The sequence below is a fragment of the Lynx canadensis genome, chromosome E2 (genome assembly GCF_007474595.2).
Source record: "Lynx canadensis isolate LIC74 chromosome E2, mLynCan4.pri.v2, whole genome shotgun sequence".
Lineage (NCBI taxonomy): Eukaryota > Metazoa > Chordata > Mammalia > Carnivora > Felidae > Lynx > Lynx canadensis.
The window spans coordinates 44,633,967-44,651,716 of NC_044317.1; the positions used below are offsets into that span (position 1 = coordinate 44,633,967).

General features: G+C 38.5%; 1 protein-coding gene and 1 long non-coding RNA gene across 6 annotated transcripts in view; one reads left to right on the forward strand and one right to left on the reverse strand.

Moving 5' to 3' along the window:
• Positions 1-171: 171 nt before the first annotated feature.
• On the reverse strand, positions 172-14,563 carry LOC116737808. Its single transcript, XR_004343002.1, has 3 exons — positions 14,208-14,563; positions 10,154-10,247; positions 172-333 (listed from the first exon to the last, which is right to left on the reverse strand). It is a non-coding gene; the product is annotated as an uncharacterized LOC116737808 (long non-coding RNA).
• Positions 14,564-14,566: 3 nt separating this feature from the next.
• Positions 14,567-17,750, forward strand: part of ZNF260 (zinc finger protein 260) — a 74,504-nt gene continuing 71,320 nt past the window's right edge. The window contains exons 1-2 of one of the 5 annotated variants that reach the window (XM_036064250.1): positions 14,567-14,760; positions 15,553-15,612. The gene's annotated coding sequence lies outside the window, so the exon portion shown is untranslated. Of the gene's footprint in view, positions 15,105-15,552; positions 15,613-17,750 lie in introns of all 5 variants that reach the window. The other 4 variants (XM_032591452.2, XM_030297980.1, XM_036064252.1 and 1 more) reach the window with 4 other exon arrangements.

The window sequence follows — 17,750 nt, forward strand, 5'->3', positions numbered from 1 at the left end:
AATGAAAGACAGAAAAAGACATTCCATGCAAATAGTAAAAGGTAGAAGGTGTTCCTTTACTAAATCAATCAAAATACATTTTAATTTAAGAATTGTTACAAGATAGGCATCTGGGTGGCTCAGTCGGTTAGGTATCTGACTTTGGCTCAGGTCATGATCTCATGGCTCGTGAGTTCAAGTCCCGCATAGGGTGAGCTTGAGCCCTGCTTCGGGTGAGCTCAACCCCCGCTTCAGGTGAGCACAAACCCTACTTCGGATGAGCTCGAACCCTGCTTCTGGAGAGCTCCTCTTCTCTCTCTCTGTCCCTTGCTCGCTTGTGCCTTCTTGCTCTCTCTCAAAAAAATAAAAAAAAGAATTGTTAAAAGACAAGAATTTCATTATATATTGATAAAAGAGTAAATTAAGAAGATATAACAAACATAAATCTATATGCACCAAACAACAAAGCCCCATAATATGTGACAGAAACATTGAGAGAGCTGAAGAGAAATAGAGCTTTCTGTAATAATAATTGGAGACATCAATATCCACTTCCACTCATGGACAGAACAATCACACAGATGATTAATAAAGAAACAGAATTTTGGTAACAGTATATTAGACCTAACAGACATATACAGAACACTCTACCTGCCACAGGATATTACACATTTTTCGCCAGTGCATATTAAACAACCTCCAAGATAGACCATATATTAGGCCACATTAAGTCTTAATACATTTTTAAAGTTTATAATCATACAACAGAAAGAAACTAGAAATCAGTAACAAGGGAAAGTTTGAAAATTCACAAATATATAAAAATTAACTCAGTCTTAAACAACCAATGGGTCAAGGAAGAAATCACCAGGGAAATTAGAAAATACTTTGGGATGTAAGAAAATGAAAACAGAATACTCCAAATTGTAATATATATAATTATTTATAATTATATTTCATTTCTAATAATTATATAAAATTATTACTATAACAAAGCATACAATGGGAAACATACACATACATTGAAAAGATCTCAGGGGCACCTGGGTGGCTCAGTTGGTTGAGCGTCCAATTTCAGCTCAGGTCATGATCTCACAGTTTGTGAGTTTGAGCCCCACATTGGGGTCTGTGCTGACAGCTCACAGCCTGGAGGCTGCTTTGCATTCTGTGTCTCCCTCTCTCTCCGCCTATCCCCTGCTTGTGCTCTATCTCTCAAAAATAAATAAACATTAAAACAATTTTTTTAAAGATCTCAAATCACCAACTTAACTTTAACACCTTAAGGAACCAGAAAAAGAACAAACTAAACCCAAACTAGCAGAAGGAAGGAAATAATAAAGATTAGAGCAAAGATAAATGAAATAGAAATAGGAAAACAATATACATATATGGTGTTTATTTTATTTTTGAGAGAGAGGAGTGGGGAGGGACAGAGAGAGAGGGAGACAGGGAACCCCAAGCAGGCTCCCCACTGTCAGCACAGAACCCAACACGGGGCTCAAACCCATGAACCATGAGATGATGACCTGAGCTGAAATCAAGAAGAGTTGGATGCTTAACCAACTGAGCCATGCAGGTGCCCCCAAAACCATTATATTGACTAAGAAAAAGATGTTACTCAATAGAAAGTGGAACATTACTATTGATTTTACAAAAATAAATACTATTGTAATAGAATGCTATAAACAGTTGTATAACACCAAATTAGATCACCTAGATATAATGGACAAAATCCTAGAAACACCCAATCCACCAAATAGGACTCATGAAGAAATAGAAAATATGAATAGCACTATAACCAGCAAGGAGATTGAATCAGTAATCAAAAATTTTTCAAAAAAGAAAAGCTTAGGACCAAATGGCTTCACTGGTGAATTCTACCAAAGAAGAGTTCACACTAGTCCTTTTCAAACTCTTTCAGAAAAATCAAGGAGGAAATACTTCCTAGTTCATTTGATGAAGCCAGCATTACCTTGATTTGTCAAAGAGCCAGGACAAAGATACTACAAAAAAGGAAAACTATAGAGTGATATACTTAGGAATATTGTAAAATCTGTCATAAAAATACTAGCAAATCAAATTTGGCAGGATATTAAAAGGATTGTACACCATGAACAAGTGGTTTTTATTCATAAGATACAAGGATTGTTCATTATGTGAAAACCAAATATAATATACCACATGATAGAATGTGGGAAAATACATGATTACCTCATTTGATGCAGAAAAAGCATATGGCAAAATTCAACACCCTTTCATGGTTAAAAAACAAAACAAAACCATAATTAAATTAAAAGCAGAAGGAAACTTCCTCAACATGGTAAGGACCATTATATGAAAAACCTGCTGCTAACATCATATTCAATAGTGAAAGACTGAAAGCTTTCCTTGTAAGATCAGGAGGAATATTAAGATGCCCATTTTTGATCTTTCTATTAAGCACAGTATTAGAAGTTCTAGCTAGAGCAATCAGGCAAGAAAAAGAAAAGGCAGCCAATTGTGAAGAAAAAGTAAAGAATTTGTCCATAGATGATACTAGTTTTTGTTGAGGACTAAAAATTTCATTAAGAAGCTGGTGGATCATGGTCATGTTTGCTGTTTCTTAATGTTTTCAAAAGTTTTATAGTTCTTCTCTGAAGATGGCATGGCATGCTCCAGAACCAGAGAGGTCTACATTGCATGTTTCCTATTGTGGAGTTTCCTTGGTTGTGGAATCTGCCACATCTAAAATCCAAAGAGGCCAACCAGTCATTAATGCTTCTTGATGGTGGGAAGTGCAAGATGCAATACTGTATCCATTATTTCAGAGGGAATATTCTGGAATGCCTCAAACCACTATAACCCCAATATTATCACTGCTGTGATGACATTTTAATCTTCATAATACTTATCTGTTTTGTTGTGTTTTACCAAACCCTCCAATCTGGTTACTATCTTTTGCTAAACCAGTCTGATTAGGATGATTTCAGTCATGTAGTGGACCAGTATGTAGTCTGTGGGATGTCCAACTGGTCCAGATCTCTTTGAAATATGACAGAAGGAAGCTAAAATAATTTAGTTGTAGAGCCAGAATAAAAATGTGTAATATCCAGGGGCACCTGGGTGGCTCAGTTGGTTAAGCATCCAACTTTGCCTCAAGTCATGATCTCATAGTTTGTGGGTTCAAGCCCCATGTCAGGCTCTGTGCTGATAGCTCAGAGCCTGGAACCTGCTTCAGATTCTGTGTCTCCCTCTCTCTCTGCCCCTCTCCCGCTTGAGCTGTCTCTCTCTCTCAAAAATAAATAAACATTAAAAAAAATTTTTTTAGACGCAAAATCTCCATCCCAAGTGAATGTGAACTGTTTGTGATCCACCTTTCTGACAAGGATGGCCAATAGTTAGTTCAATGATTGGATAATGTATTTATTTTCTACTGCTGCACAAGAAATTACCACAAATTTATCTTGATAATACTCATTTTTGTTTCAGTCTGTCAGAAGTCTGGGGATAGTACATATATATGGGTTCTCAGAAGGCTGAAAACCAGTGCTTGTTGGGGCTGTGATTTCATCTGGAGGTAGAGATTCTCTTCCAATCTCACTTGGGTTGTTGGCACAATTCAGTTCCCTTCAGGTGTGTGACTGAGGTCCCATTTTAAAATTATGGTTTTTTTTTTTTAATTTATTTATTTTGAGAGAGCATGTACAGGGTAGGGGCAGAGAGAGAGGGACAGAGAGATTCCCAAGCAGGCACTGCACTGTCAGCACAGAGCCCAACATGGGGCTCGATCTCACAAACTGTGAGATCATGACCTGAGCTGAGATCAGGAGTCAGATGCTTAACTGACTGAGTCATCCAGGTGCCCTAAGTTCCCATTTTCTTGCTGGCTGTTGACTCAGTGTCATTTTCATCTCCTAGAGGTCACCCTGAGGTACTAGCCACATAGCCCCAACCATAGCTCACAACATGGTTGTATGATTTTTTTTTTTCCAGGCCACCAGGAGTGTGTCTGCTGCTGTTTCTTCTCTCTTTTTAAAAAGCTCCCCAGTTAGATGAATAGTGGTAACAAGGTTGGATTCTTGTCTGCTATTGTACATTTGGTTTCTATGTCTATTATGTCCTTTTTCTTCCTCTATTTCTAATTTACCACATCCTTTAAGTGAATACTTTGTAATATTTTGATGTATCCAGTGACTTCTTGCTATATTGTTTTATTTAGTTTTTTTATCAAAAAATTTTTTTAATGTTTATTTTTGACAGAGAGAGAGAGAGAGACAGAGCATGAGTGGGGAGGGGCAGAGAGAGAAGGACACACAGAATCTGAAGTAGGCTCCAGGCTCTGAGCTGTCATCACAGAGCCCAACGTGGGGCTCGAACTCACGAACCATGAGATCATGACCTGAGCCGAAGTTGGACGCTCAACCGACTGAGCCACGCAGGCGCCTCTAGTTATTTAGTTTTGATTACATAAATCTTGTTCTGGAGCTTATCAGAAGCAGTTTCAGATTTATGCTAACTTAAATCCAATAAGACAGAAATGTTAGACTCCCTATGGGTTTATTCTCTTTTCTCCATTTTTGATGTATTACTGTTTTACTACATCTGTGTCTATATCTCTACATACTACATCTGTGTTACAACTCTACAATACCTTGCTATGATCATTACTTTCTATAATTGTGTTTTAAAGCTAATAGAATATGTATAGATTTATAGATTTTGTTGTATTTTCTTATTATTCTGGTTCTTATTTGTTCCTGTGGTTTTGAGTAACCATCTGGGCTCATTTCCTTATCTCCCTACTACAGCAGCATTGTTTCCTCCCACCTCTTTTGTTCTTTTGTGCTGTTACCAGTATAGTAATATTACATATTAACATTTTATATTATTTTTCTAACACATTATTTACATGTTTTATAGAAATGCTTTTAACATAAGACAACAAAGTAGAAAAATGTGCATTTGTATTGTATTTTATAATTACACAGTTACTTTTACAGGTGCTGTTTTTAATGTATATCAAAATTACAATTAGGGGTCATTTGCTTTCAGCTTGAAGAAATTAGTAATCTCTTAAAGCTGGTGACAAAGCCTCTCAGTTGTTTATCTTGGAATAAACAAGGCTTTATTTAGCCTTCATTAAAAAAAAACGCTTTTAATTTTTATTTACTTTTGAGAGAGAGAGAGAAAGAGAGAGAGACAGAGCAAGAGCACAAGCAGGGGAGGGACAGAGAGAGGGAGACACAGAATGTGAAGCAGGCTCCAGGCCCTGAGCTGTCAGCACAGAGCCCAATGCGGGGCTTGAACTCACAAACTGAGATCATGACCTGAGCTAAATACTCAACTGACTGGGCCACCCAGGTGCCCTTAGCTTTCATTTTTTAAAGCCACTCTGGCTGGGTGTAGGATTCTTGGTTAAAAGGCATTTGTCTTTCAGGACTTGGAATTTGTCTCCCCACTCCCTTCTGGCCTCCATTGTTTCTGATGTGAAGTCAGCCATTAATCTAGTTGGGGCTCCCTTTTAAGTGATGAGTTCTTTTTCTCTTGGTGCTTTAAAGACGTTTTCTTTGCTTTGTTTTCAGCATTTTTACCCTGATATGTTGGTGGATTCCTTTGTGTTTCTACTACTTTGAATTTGTTGAACTTCGTGGACACATAAATTATGATGACTATTAAACGAACATTTGTTTACTGGAGCACAGACTGCTGGATGGGGAGTCATGGTTCAACAACAGAACACAGGAGAAATTGAAATGGAGAAGTGCATTACATGTCTTGGAGGAAGTACACAAGAGGCCAGATGGGAAGGTCAAGGCAGAGTGCAGACAGAGAAAGTACAACATGGGGACATGGCTTTATTACAGTGGAGTTCTTTATGGTTCCTGGGCTGGGGCTGGATTGGTCAATACAAACCAAAAGAATAGTATTTTAGTAAGACTCCCACAGGAGTCTTATCTAAGGGGCACATACAGATGCTGGTAGCCTGAGGAGACTTGATCAGAAGGCTGTTGGGAAATCATATCAGGAACTTTCATTTGCTGTGACTCTGCAGGCTGCTACCTAGGGTATGTGCTTATATGAGGGGGTTAGTGTCAGTTGAAGATTTTGGCAAGACACTTAACCAAACGAAATGTATGCCAAAGCAGCAATATTAGTTTAGCTAATGAGTAAATAATAGCTAATAATAATAGCTTAGCTAAACTCTCATTATTATTGTCAATAAATTTGGGAAGTTTTGAAGTTTTTTTAATGCTTTTTTTTTTGAAACCTCTCTGTTCATTCTGGTATTCCCGTTATGCATATAATGGTGCACTTCACTAGTGCCCCACATTTCTCTGTTCATTTTTCCTTATTATTTTTTCTGTGCTTCAACCTGTATACTCACTAATGACCTATCTTCAAGTTTGCTAATTCTTTCTTCTGCTAATTCAAATCTTTTGAACGCTTCTAATGAAATTTTCAATTCTAGGATTTCCATCTTCTATCTTTGTGGTACTTGGCTGGCTTAGTTGGTACAGCATGTGACTCTTGATCTCAAGGTTGTGAATTCACACCCCACATTGGGATGGAGCCTACTCAAAAATTTTTTTCTATCTTTATTGCCACACCTTACTTGATGTAGCATTGCCACTATTTCTTTAATCATGATTCCCTTTTGTTCTTTGAATATATTTATAATGGCTTCTTTGAAGTCTTTGTCTATTAAATCTGACATCTGGTTGCTCTATTAGGCAGTCTCTTTTTCTTTTTGCCAAAGCAGGAGTCATATTCTGTAGTTTCTTTGCATGTCTTATAAATTTTCTGTTGGCAAATAAGACATTTTAGATAATATATTGTTATTTCTGCATTCATCTGCTTAGGAAAATGTCAGAGGAGAAGGATGTCCTCAAGAAAAGATAGAAGTAGGGCTTGAGATATTCCATGGCTACAAAGACCAGTTAGGGGTGTAAATGGACCAAAAAAGAAAAAAAAAATAATAAAGATGTTTTTTAAAAGTAAAAAGGATACAAGGTTTGATTCTGGGAAACTACTGTTTGGCTTCATGGTTTAAAACTTGTTCAAAAGTACAACATTCATTTGGGCTTTATGATAGAATATCTGTTGTATATTGCATCACTTTCTTTCCTGCCTCAATGTGGAAATTAAAGAGGGAGGAATAGGCAAACCGGGAATATAGAAGGGCTGACCTATTGCAGCTCTAGGTACTGTCACTCCTAGTTGGTGGGAAAAAGAGAGCAAGAGAAGGGGAAATAGTTTTGAATGTTTGGTCTCATGAATACTTCGCAACCTCTCATTATTTTACTGTATTTTAGGGCTTTTTCATATAAAATTTGTATACACTGTATACATAGGTATGAAAAATATCAACTGACCTTATTAGTTAAGTACCCCTTAATATGCTCCAGCACTAAGCAAACATTAATTCATTTTGTCTACATATTTACCTTTCCTGGATATCTCCTGTAAAAGGAATTATACAACATGCGGTACTTTGTGACTAGTTTCTTTTATTTACCATAAAGTTTTGAAGATTCAAGTTATAGCACGTATCCTTTTCATTTCTTTTTATTGTTGAATAATGTTACCTTGTATGGGTATGCCACATTTTGTTTATCCATTCATCAGTTGATGGATATTTGGGTTGTTTCCATGTTTTGGCTGTTATGAATAATGCTGCTGTGAACATACGTACATGTTTTATGTGGACATATATTTTCATTTCTCTTGATTATATACATGGGGGTGGAATTGTGGATCTATGTTTACCCATTTGAGGAACTGCCAGATTCTTTTCCACAGTAACTGCACCATTTTATATTGTCTAGTTGTGTATGAGTTTTGATTTCCCCATGTCCTTGCCAATACTCATTACCTTTATATTTGATTCTAGCACATCCTTGTGTGTAGTATCTTATTATTTTGCTTTCCATTTCGCTATTGGCTAAAGGTCCTGGGATTTTATTATACCTTTATGCATAAAGAAAATAAACAGAATTCCCTTAACATAAAAATATTTTAACTATTTATGGCTTTCAATAAAACACAGATGACAGTTTAAACATTATTACCTGGGCAGCAAATAATGAAATAAATAACTAATAGGTTTACAGATTTAGAAAGTAAGGGACAGGAGAGCGAGGCTAATATTCATTTAATGTTCTCAATTTAACACTTTATTATATCAGTTTCTTTGAAATAAATTTTATGACAAAGAATGGTATTAATTCCTCTGCAGCTCCACAGGGAGAGGGAGGACATGGCCTTCCTATTTTTCTAAGATTATTTTTTACTACTGTTCATTAGGTGGGTCTCCCTTCTTAGGCTAAGACATTAACTTGTTTGCATTGTAATACAAAACAGGACTGGAAAGCTCAAAATATAAGGAAATGGAAAGTGCACAAGATAATTTTTAAAAATGTTTATTTATTTGGGGGCACCTGGGTGGCACAGTCGGTTAAGCGTCTGACTTCAGATCAGACGATGTCAGTTTGTGGGTTCGAGCCCCACGTAGAGCTCTGCACTGACAGCCCAGAGCCTGGAGCCTGCTTCGGATTCTGTGTCTCCCCCCCCCCCGCCTCAAAAATAAACATTTAAAAATAACTAATAAATAAATGCTTATTTTGAGAGAAAGAGCACATGCACATGTGTGAGTGGGGGGAGGGGCAGAGAAAATCCCAAGCAGCATCAGTGCTGTCAGCTCAGAGCCCAACATGGGGCTCCATCTCATGAACCATGAGATCATGACCTGAGCTGAAACCAAGAGTCAAATGCTTAACCAATGGAGCCACCTAAGGTGCCCCTGCAGAAGATAACTTTGTTAAGACACAATGTAATGCAGAGCATATAATGTTTGCAATCAGGATGACATTTCACTTTCCATCTTGCACAATCCTGTCTTTGCCTAATTTCTCACTGTTACCTCTTCTGCCTCATGAGGAACATCTGAGCATCCTAAACAATGTGGCATGTAAATTAAGAAACCATATATACTGATACTCAGAAGACATAGGGTAAATGTAAGATGTTGTTTACAGATCCATAGTTACTGACGCAGTTGGGAACTGAGCTGTGTATTATTAACCATCATATCCAGTGATGGATCCAGTGAGGATCCAGGCTCTCACTACCCACAAAAACTCAACCTCCCATGTTGCCACTGCTAAAGAATAAACAAAGGGGGCATGTCAATGTGATTAAAAGTAATCAATTAGCAGGAATTCATATTAATCTCTTTGGGTGTGCATAGTTGCCTTATGCTATACAGTTTTCCAGCTATTTTTAATTTTAGTTTTGTGTGATACAAGTGGAAAAACACTAATTTACTGAATGACTACATTACAAGCACTTTATATTCTTTATAAACTCCTTTGTATACTTTGTAAATATCCCTTCGTTTAGACATGGTAGGTAGAGCACTGGCATGTCTATCTTCATACTTTATCTGAAGAGAATGAGTCTCAGTGATATTAAAATAAAAATAGGGATACAACTAAAAATGGTGCACGTGGAGACTGGAATCTAGATCTGTTTGACCCCAGAACTCATGAACATTATCCTGTAACTGACTGTCTCCACATGAGCTTGAATCTGGGAATATCTGCTGGCCAGGAGGTAGCCCGTTTCTACATCAAATTATACAAAAACTTCATATTCATCCTTTAGCCCCCATAAACCTCCAAACTGGCAGTAATGGGAAGGCAGGGACTGGAAGGTGAAAGGCCTGAATATTTAACCAATTCTCTTTCGTCTTCTTCTCTGCAGTCAGCATTTGGGTTTATTTTTCCAAATACACAGACTAAGAAAGGCAAGGACACTGCACTTTAGCCTCAACAAGTGACATGCTATTCTACTGAGTCTTTATCTTCCAAGAGCTGTTGCCAGGCCTCCTTTTAGCTCCATATCCCATCTCCCCAGTTTCTTTTTAATCAAGCTTATACTTCTTATGCTACACTTTGATTTCTGTTGGATCATGTTTTCTTTATTCCCCTTTTCTACTGGATTAAAAACTATTCTATTTCTTTTATAGGGTACCCTTAAATTTTTAACTTGTATCTTTGATTTGTAATTAGTGGGCATCTCCAGAAACACTTTAGAATGCTTTAAGTACTTTTTTTCTATTGTTATCTGGTGATTTTAATCTAATTTGTTTTGAAATGCCATTAAAATTAATAATTATTGTTTAGTATATGCTTACATTTTCCAACAGTTACCGATTTTATCTCATTCAGTCTTTCCAGGTTTAACTTCCTTCTTGCCAATGTACATCCTTTAGAAATTCTCCAGTGAGTCTATGAAAGAAAAGGGTGGATAGTATTGAATTTATGTCCAAAGGAAGGCTTCGGACACTATTCCTTCTTTTACTGAGATTCAAGGGCTATTCTATCTGTAGGCTCTTGTCATCATGGACCCGCTCCTCTTGTCCTTTCTCTTCTCCAGTGCTTTGTGTATAGAAAGCAGGCTTTCCCATCTGCTCTTTCAACCCTAGGTTACTTCTATACTTTTGGTGCCTATTATAGAGTGGAGGCATATAAACGGGACAAGGCATTCCTGGCATATGACTACATGGGAGAGGAGAAACATGATCCAGAAGGGTGAGCTGGAGAGGAAGAAGGACACTGTGATATGGGACCTCCCTTCTCACCATATATTAATATATTATTAATACATGTATTAATATGTACACAATAATAATACATATTAATACAATAATTAGCAATACATATTAATAAAATATAATAATGCATATATTAATATTGTAATCTGATTTTACCTCCACCTTTACTGAAAAACCAAGGTCTGTGGACATGATGAAGTCTTTCCCTTGTATGGGCTCTCCTACACACTCACTACTTAGACATCAAATCACTGTCTAGGTAAGATTGGTTCATTCAAGGAATATATAGTTACTTAATTCAAGAGAATGTATGTTTGTGGGCATGAGAAAGGAGATGCTGAGTGAAATACTCAATAAGTGAACAGTATTTAAAATTAGAAGAACTTGGAGAAGGCAGAGGTTTATCTGGTGAGAATAAAAGGAAATGACCAGTTTCTTGAAAGGGAATACTATCTCCGGGAAGTTTCAAGATAGGAAAATGCTCATAAATGCTAGAGGGGAAAAGAATATTTCAGAAAAGAGAGAAGAAACAACATCTCACCTGAGGTATTTCTTTAAGATTTGCAAGAGAGGACCTTTTTTCTTTTGGATACTTTGTTAGGAAAGTGAAAAGGGAGAGAGAAGAGAGGCAAAAGTAGCCATGTAAAATCCCACTTCCCTTAAAAGTTTCCATAATAACTTGGTTAAATCTGCCTAGTTCAGCAGTAAACATTTACTATTAAGTATTAAGAATCATTATGTTAGGGGTTGCCTGGGTGGCTCAGTCGGTTAAGTGCATTGGACTCTTGATTTCAGCTCAGGTCATGATCTCATGGTTCGTGAGTTCAAACCCCACATTTGGCTCTGCACTGACAGCATGGAGACTACTTGGAATTCTCACTTTTCTCCTCTCTCTCTGCCCCTCTCCCACACTCTCTCAAAATAAATACATAAACATTAAAAAAAAAAAAAAGAATCATTATGTTAGGGGCACCTGGGTTGCTAAATCGGTTAAGTGTCCAACTTTAGCTCAGGTGATGATCTCCCAGTTCATGAGTTCGAGCCCCACATTGGGCTCTCTGCTATGAGCACAGAGCCTGTTTCGGATCCTCTGTACCCACCTCTCTCTGCCCCTTCCCTGCTTGTTCTCCCTCTCTTTCTCAAAAATAAATAAACATTAAAAAAATAAACATCCTCCACATTAAAAAAAATCATTGTTAAATATTAACTACTCAATAATAAAGGTTTGAGTAATAGAGGAGAAACTGATTATGTAGTTTTCTACGCTATAGGCTCCAGTCATATGGAAAAAAAATTTTCCTTTATATGAACTTTCAAATATTGATTTTTATAGTAAATATTTTTATTAGAGAATAAGACTGTCTTTGTGATGAGTATTTCAGATACTTTTCCTTGACTCAGAATGTCTGAAAAGTTATTAAATCACCCGTGATTTCATCTAGGAACGGGGCGGGGGAGGGAGAAATCCCTCGATCTGTTAAAAGAAGTACAGAGATAAGAAGTATTTTTCTTGTGTGCTACCTATTGAATCCTGGTCATTTCAACACATTAGAATTAGTTAATATGGCATTCCAGGTATATAATCCTATCACCTGTAATTTTACCTCTTACTTACCAATTCTTTTTTATAAAAATAATGTGTAAGTTTAATGTGTACCATGTAATGATGTGATACGTGTATACACTATGAAATGACTGTCACCATAAAGTTAGTTAACACCTCCATCCTCTCATATAATTATCTTTTTTGGTTTTGTGGTGATAACATTTAAGATCTAATCTCTTAACAACTTTGAAGTACATAATACACAGTATTGTTCATTGTAGTCACCACACTGTACCTTAGATTCTCCAGAACTTATCTTTTGTATCCTTTGACCAACACCTCTCCATTTCTCCTACCCTCGTAACCCCATGGCAACCACCATTCTACTATTTCAATGACTTTTTTAAAAAAAGATTCTGCATGTAAGAGAGATCATACAATATTTGTCTTTCCAGAGAAGACACTTAGCATATGCCCTCAGGGTCCATCCAGGTGGTCACAAATGGTAGGATTTACTTCATTAAAAAATTTTTTTAACGTTTATTTATTTTTGAGAGACAGAGAGAGAGACAGAGCACAAGTTGGGGAGGGGCAGAGAGAGGGAGACACAGAATGCGAAGCAGACTCCAAGCACCCAGCTGTCAGCATAGAGCCCAATGCAGGGCTCCAACCCACAAACTGTGAGACCATGACCTGGGCTGAAGTCGGTCGCTTAACTGATGGAGCCATCCATCCTCCCCAGATTTACTTCATTTTAAAGGCTGAATAAATACTCCATTGTGTATATATACACCACTTTTTCTTTATTCATTCATCCATCAGTGGACACTTTGGTTGATTCCATGTCTTGGCTATTGTGAAGAATGCTACAGTGAATATGGGAATGCAGATTTCTTTGATATCCTGTTTTCATTCCCTTTGGATATCTCTATACTGCTATTTTACTTGATTAGAAACAGTCATAATTCCATAAGCAGAATCAAAATGACACATACCTTACTAGATACATAGTGTTTCTCAGTAGTCAATACCACTTACATAGTGATCTAAATTAATAGTCACCATGGCGTTGAGTAAGTACACAAAATCACGATAAATAAGAGTTGGTACATACTCATTGGGTCTCCTATGTCTCACCCACTTCACAAAGCCACAATCCCATAGGATCTTACATCACATTCATAACTCCGCTAAGTCCATCTCATAATTCCATACAAGACAGCAAATCAAACTCGAAAACCACTTACTCCACAGTTACATAGAGCCTCAAACACAAGTCACTAACAACTAATTATTCTGCAAGGTTTATCAACTTTTTATACAGTTAAATGTAAACTGAATTATTACCCAGCTTTTTTTTCTTCTAGGTATTACCCCAGGAGAAATGGAAACATGCCAGCTTTATACATAATATGTAAAACCTGGAAATACAACAAATGTGCACCAAGAGAAAAATGCATACACAAATTGTGACATTCACACAATTGAATGTTGTTCAGAAATGAAAAGAATGAACTACACATTAATAAACCTTACAAAACTAGGATGTGAAAAAGAGAATTGCAGAACTGACAGAACTAAAATGTGGGCATGTATATCAGAACTATTGCGGGGGCATCTAGGTGAAGCCTCCCAATTCGCTTCAGGTCATGATCTCATGGTTTGTGAATTCGACCCCCCCCCCCCCCCCGTGGGGCTCTGTCTTGACAGCTCAGAGCCTGGAGCCTGCTAAGGATTCTGTGTCTCCTCTTTCTGCCCCTACGCCGCTCGCGCGCTCTCTCTCTCTCTCAAAAACTTAAAAAAAAAAAAAAAAAAAAAAAAAAAAAAAAAGAACTTTGGCTGTCTATGCTGTGAGACTGGAAAAGGACACGAGAGAACTTCCTGGCAGCGATGGTATAAAATACACACCAGGGCAGGCATACACATACCCAGCGTCTGCTATATGCCAGACGCCATTCTGGGTGCTGGGGCTTTCTCAAGGGGCAAAAACTGACAAAACTCGTCATCTCTGGTTCACGACCACGGGGTCCCGCACACACAGGCCTGAGTGAAGAGAAACCTCGACAGGCACCGGCTCCCGTTTCTCACCTCAGCCTTCCTGCCCGAACTGCAGTACCCTCCTCAGCCCTTCTCGGCCCGACATCCCTCAGCACGGATTCGTTTGCCTCCCGGGCCCTCCTCAACCTGGATCCGATTCCCTCAACGCTCCTGGGTTAGGGTTTCCGGTTCTCTCCCGGTCTTCCCAGACTCAGGCTGCCTCCGTTTTCCTCCTTGCCCCGCCTCTGGCAGGCTTCCGCTTCCCTTTACTTTCCTCCCTGCTCAGGTTTCCGATTACTTTCTCGGCTTGGGCTCTAGTTCATGCAAAGACCTCTCGCTCCCACGAAACCATCACCCGGCTCTTTCGTGTTTTAAGAACCGCCACTGGCAACCTTCCGCGGAGGACGAAAGATCAGCCCACCCGGAACTCTCAGGAGTTTCGGGGGCGTGACGTGGCATTCGCGACGGTTGTACTCTGCCGCGCTCGAAAACCAGAACATTTTTTTTAGTGTTGGACTACGTTTCCCACAGGCCCCAGGGCCACGAATGGACTTCGACTTTTGGTTCCGCTTCCGGTATCTTCGTGGTTGTTGGGTTTTGCCTGGTGAGTTAAGGTGATCCAGGTCGGGTTGCGGGAGGAGCTCGCGGTATGGAGGTCCTAAGCTCCCGGGGCGCGGGTAAGGCAGATGGAGCCAGGAGCCTTGTCCCGGTGTTTGCGTAAACCTCGCACGACGGTGGTTTCGGGCGTTATTGTCTGTGACAAGTTCGTTGTGAACTCTTAGTGCACACGCCTGCATGCGTGTGAGTGAGAGTGTGTGTGACAGGCCCTGGAGTGCCCAGACTGGTATACGATAAGGCTAGTGGGACTGTCAGTACACAGTCTACGGTGACGAAAGGTGTCTGATACTGTGACCGAGTGATCCTGTGACAGCTGGGTTGTAACCGAATGTAAGTTTGAACGCAGTGGGTAGGATTTTTTAAAATTTCCCCAGTAAACCTGTAGGAGTGCTTCACACAGAGGGGATATTGGGGAAGTGAGTGTTGCCCACCCAGGGTCCACTGTAGGTTCCATGGTTACTTGGAAGTGTTTCCCTGGATTCTCCTCTGTTCTTACATCTTAGAGCCAGTTTGATCTATCTATAAAGAAATAGACATCAGAGGGGAAGTCATTGCTTTCAGAACCACAGTGTGCCCCCTAGAAACTGCTGTGAACTTAGATTCCAGCGCTGTTTATAGGTATGGCCTTTAAGTGTGACACTGTTAAAAGTCAGCAGTATTCTATTTATCTCTTATTACATCTAGATATATTTGTGGTGGGTCATGGGTCATGTCTGATGGTGGACAGTGTGTTGTTTAGCCTGTCCAGAACCTCAAGGGTCCCTTCTTGGTCTTGTAGTTCTGCAAGAGAAGCCTCCTGAAGTAGAGGAGAGTGTTGCTACTTAACAGCGCGTTCAAGGTCAGTTCGTGTTTACTTTTTGTTCTGTCATATATATTTGCTTTACAGAACATAAAATATTTGCTTTCCTTCTAGATTGTATGACCTAATTGTGACCCATCCATTTACCTGATCCCTAGGTGGTTGCCCCTTCCCAGTTAATAACAGGACCATAGGGATGGGTCCCCTTCTTTTCCAGTGCTTTTCCTTTTCCTTCCCAGTTAATATTCATATACATATTGGTAATTATTCATTTTCCTCATGTGCTGTTTTCTTTCCTAAAGATGGTACAGAAATAGAACTAGTTGAACTCTTCGAGGATAAACTAAGGACTTTAGAGTGTGTTTTGTCAAGGAAGAGACTGGTGGTTAGGTAGAATAACACACCAGACACCTTTGATTTTATTCACAGACTTGATTTTCAAACAAAGGAAGGTAGGAAATGGTTTCATTGATTTTAGTCAGTAAGACATTTTAGGAGTAGGAATATGATTGGAGTTTGTGAAGAGAGGTCTGTGTGAACAAGGGCAGGGAGTTTTTCCTGAGAATCCAATCGCTTGGAGTGGTGAGAACTAAGTCTTGAGATTTGGCAGTATGACTTTTTCAGACCACATACTGTGAGAGGCTGCATAATATAACGGTATTTGAATCTAAAGGTAATATAATGCAAGCCACTTGTGTAATTTAAAAATTTCTTTTGTACACAGTTTAGAAAGTAAAAGGAAACAGTTGAAATTAAGTATAATATCCATTAACCAATATATCTAAAATATTATTTCAACATGTAATAATATAAATAAATGGAAATATTTTACATTCCTATCTTCATACTGAGTTTTCAAAATCTGATACATATTGTTATAGCACTTTTCAGTTTGGATGCTAAATTTTCAGTGGTTATGGTGAAATGTATTTCCTTATGTGGATCCTGAGAAACTTAACAGAAACCCATGGGGGAGGGGAAGGGAAAAAAAAAAAAAAAGAGGTTAGAGTGGGAGACAGCCAAAGCATAAGAGACTCTTAAAAACTAAGAACAAACTGAGGGTTGATGGGGGGGGGGGGGAGGGTGGGTGATGGGTATTTAGGAGGGCACCTTTTGGGAGGAGCACTGGGTGTTGTATGGAAACCAATTTGACAATAAATTTCGTATATTGAAACAAAAAAAGAAATGTAGTTATACCCAAACTGTAAAGTTGTGTTTAATTGGAAAACATTTTATATCACTTTTGTATTTAAATTAAAAATTAAAACAGGGGCGCCTAGGTGGCTCAGTCAGTTAAGCGTGCAACTTCGGCTCAGGTCACGATCTTATGGTTCGTGAGTTAGAGCCCTGTGTCAGGCTTTGTGCTGACAGCTCAGACCTGGAGCCTGCTTCCAGTTCTGTGTCTCCCTCTCTCTCTGTGCCCCTCCCCCTGTTCTCTCTCTCTCTCTCTCCCTCAAAAATAAGTAAACATTAAAAAAAATCTTTAACAATTAAAACAAAATTTCAGTTCCTTGTTCACTCTAGCTACATTTCAAGGAGATCAATAGTTATTAATCTTTATGTTTTACAATTTTATGTTGTAAAATGTAGATAATGATATCAATGCCTTATGGGTTTTTTATGAGGATTGGATATATTAATCTGGGCACAGCCCTAGATCACTTAATAACAGCCTTGCATTTATCAAATCCTCAGGAAACAAATGAAATTATGGTTATGTAAAGAGTCTAAGTATCCACCATAAATTTTCTAAAAATCAAGAACAATAAAGACATAAAATTGGGGCACCTGGGTGGCTCAGTCGGTTAAGTGTCTGACTTTGGCTCAGGTCATGATCTCACGGTTTGTGGGTTCGAGCCCCACGTCGGGCTCTGTGCTGACAGCTCTGACCCTGGAGCCTGCTTCGGATTCTGTGTCTCCCTCTCTCTCTATGCCTCTCCCACTCTCGCTTTGTCTCACTCTGTCTCTCAAAAATAAGTGTAAAAAATTTTTTTAAAAAAGATATAAAATTAATTTTGATGAGATTTAAAAGGAATCTTTGAAAATCAGATTTGCTAATGTCCTAGAATAGAACTTAGTTTTCTTTTTCCAAATTGTTTATTTATATGTATTTCTTTTTTTTAAGTTCATTTATTTATTTTGGGAGAGAGAGCGTGTGCGCACACACTCGAGCAGGG